Here is a 3616-nt window from a genome sequence, read left to right as displayed (position 1 = left end):
GGAAAACTTTTTTGTATTTCCACAAAGGAGTAATTAACAACTTGTTGCATTATTTTTTTTTTATCAGGTGGCTCTGCCCTCTGCTCGCTGACGCATACCAACCCCCGAAGATTGCTTCGCAACCTTATTTGATTCGCGAAGATTTAAATCGTCTGTCAGAAAGAATCAGATTGAAAAACACGTTACGAATTCCGTTTCGAACAAAGTGAAAATTCTCCTTTCCTTCCCATAGAAAATAGAGTTTAAGTGAAGAGCTAATTTTTTGAACACAATCCCACTCCTACCCGAAAATATAAAAATAATTTGATAGAAATGTGCATAAATGAGATGATATTTGAAGAAGAAAAAAAATCGCTTGGAAGAGCATTTTCCCTCGTTCCAAACTAACTTGAACCAACTTGCACAGCTATAGGTGCTGGTGCTAGAGGGGCTCCTGAGCATTGCCAAACGGCAGTTTTGTGCGTTTGAAAAACTGCTTTTAAGTTCGTGGTCTGTTGTAATACATTTTGCTGTTTAGCTCCGGACTGAGCATAGGTCTTTTTGCTTAAATAGAAACCCTTATATCTGCTGTTCTAATTTATTGACAAAATTGTTACAAGCTTTATTTGATGCAGGAAAGTCTTTTTGGAACAACATGAAATATTAAGGTATGTGAAAAATCTTTCATCCCTTTAAAGGCAATTTATGTGAAATTTTAGCTTAAAAAATAATTACAAAAAAAAAAAAAAAAAAACCTAATTAGAAATTTCAAGTAAACAACATCAGGTTTAAATCCTTGGGGCTCGAAGTAATTTTGTACAAAATTTTAATGCTGTAGGTGCTCTGAGGTCTTCTAGACGCAAGCCCGCCACAGGCATCTTTTCACAATTTCTTTGACGTTATATTTTTTAAATGTATCGAGATGCGAATTTAAAATTACCACTTCAAATGAAAACAATAAAACAGAAATGTTTTCAATTATTTATTTTTAAGTATTTATATTATACTACTATGAAGAAATTTGTAAGAAAAATAACAGTATTCAGCAATATGTCCGAATAACGTGTGAAATAATTTCAACTCCGATGAAAAATTTAGTGGGCTATTTGTTTTTGTTTCTCACGTGAAATTAATAGAATATTGCTAATACTTAGTATATAGACTTTAATCCGACAACTTCAATAGCTCGAATCGAACAGATTGTCGTATTTTAACATTATCTTGAAAATTTTATATTCAACACATTTTAAATTGTCGTAAACTGTATAGTTAAATATTAATTATTAAAAGAGCTACTTTTTTTTATTAAGGACGCACGTTCCCACCTCTGGCATTTAGTATACATCTGAAAAACATTTTTTAGAAAAACAGATACCAAATGTGCTTGATATCAGAACTCTTTCTACTAACCTTTTTTAAAAACACAAATCTTAAACATATTAACATTACATGTTTTTAGTGAGTTTCTTTTCAGGTTATTTTCATTTACAGTACAACTTTATTTATCTATACTAACTTGAACCGAAGGCAATTTGAATAAACGGAAATCCGGATAGTACGGATAATAAGCAGTAATTACATAATTCGAATAATAAGACTTATCTTTTATTAGCAGCGAAAAAATCTTTTCAGCAAAATTACATAGAATTGTTACTCGCAAATACTTGGTCATTAATAGTTCAGCTGCAGTGGTGTCAGACTGACACTCCAAATACGTCACGTTGTTTATAAGATGACTATAATTTATTGCACGACTTATATATAGCAGTTGTTTATTTAATCAAAATAAGCAAATAGTTGGCACATTTTTAGTTTCGTTCTTACTTCAAATAATTTAGAATTATCCTTTCAGTGAATATATTTTTTAACTCTACAAATTTGATCCAGATAAGCCGGAGGTCTGGATAAACTGGAGCCAGATAAATGAGTTTCTACTGTAAATATAAATATGCATCAAAAGTACCAAAGCAAAATTAAGAGAGGTGTAAAAAATAGTTGATTTCTAACACATTAATTGAAATAGATGATTTAAGCATATTTAAAATATTGTGTAGGTGGCAAAAATATGTCGAAACTAAGTCTAAAATTTCTCATTTTAGCTGAATTTATCTCTAAATACCGTAGTATTTTTTAAAGAAAAATGGGCAGCCTCTCGCACTTTAAATCGAATCTCTATTATTACAGTGTGAGATTTTTCACCAAGAATGAGAAAAATTGTAAACTAAACTAGACCAATGGAACAGTGTAACGATTTTCCCTCGGGCCAGTGGGGTAGACAAGCTCTCGTCAATGTAAATGAGAGGAAGTCATCATGTTGGCAGCTTTATGATGTTTAATTGTAGAAAAATGACATATGAGCATTTCCGCTGTTTTGTACTTCCCATAGCTTTGTTTCTATATTCCTTCTCCGAGAGGCAGGTTATTTAAATAAGTTATAACAAGTACTAGTCTTTCTAAGAAAATACTTTCATGCTGTTTACTGCGCCCTCCTCGCTCTCTTTCGGTCTATCTTTACCACTCTTTATCCACATTAAACCATGCAAGCTTGCTGCCTGCGCTCGCACTGAGTTTTTTTTTTCTTTTGGACTTCTAATAATTTCTTTCTTTTTCTTTTTTTTTTTTTTACAAAAATTAATTTGAGCATTTACTTTGTCCGTTTAGCGCCCCTAAAATCTGGCCTCCGGGGCACAAGCCCCGTCTGCCCCCCTCTAGTTACGTCCCTGATCATTTCTTATCAAACATTTGTTAAACAATGTCTTTTAAAGTAATTCTACATATAAACTTAACATAAGAAGCAAACTTAATTCTTTGTGAAATAATTGTTAACTATTTTTAGTTATTTATGATATAAAATCATTACTTTCTCAAATGAAACAAGTTGTATGATAAAAATTCCATTTCTGTATCCTGCTTAATTGCCCAAAAATAAATTTTATATGTTTGGATGTTATTGTTTTTCTATCTGATTTATCATACTTATAAAAACATCTGCATTTTTCAAACATAAAATATCTTTTAGACAATTTTGTGATTTTTTTTTTTTTTTTTTTGCCTTTATGAACAACATCGAAACATTTGAAAATCATGTCAAAAAGAACGAATGCTAATTTACTTGTATGTTGGATGGATGACTATTTTTAATGACCTTGGTTATATCGCGTGGTTACTATAATATGTGTTTAGTTTTTGATTCTATCATTTCATGTGTTCTATTAATAATAATATGTTCAAACTAAAGTTAGGTGTAGTAAATATTGAGTTTTATGCACAAAATTATCTACATTTTAATAAAATCACCAGTTTCAGCTATCATAACCAACTTTATTTTAAAATTCTAAATGTACTACTTGTATTGATCACATAGAGAGGTGTAGGGAATCAGTATTTAAAGGGGGTGCAGAGCCTAAAAGGTTGAGAACCCCCGCTTTAGATGACATATTCATGACCTGATAGTATCTCATTTCTAATTCCTCGTGGTAACTATTCAATAGATAAAAATCATATCAAGTTTATAAAAACCAATAAAGATAATGCTGTTATTTTATAACTCTGGTAAATTAAATTAGGAAGTCAATTGATAATATAAAAGGAAAACTTTATACCTATCTTTTATGGAATGACCCTTTTGTGGGAAAAG

This window comes from Uloborus diversus, chromosome 3 (assembly GCF_026930045.1).
Source record: "Uloborus diversus isolate 005 chromosome 3, Udiv.v.3.1, whole genome shotgun sequence".
Taxonomy (NCBI): Eukaryota; Metazoa; Arthropoda; class Arachnida; order Araneae; family Uloboridae; genus Uloborus; species Uloborus diversus.
This window is presented reverse-complemented; position numbering follows the sequence as displayed.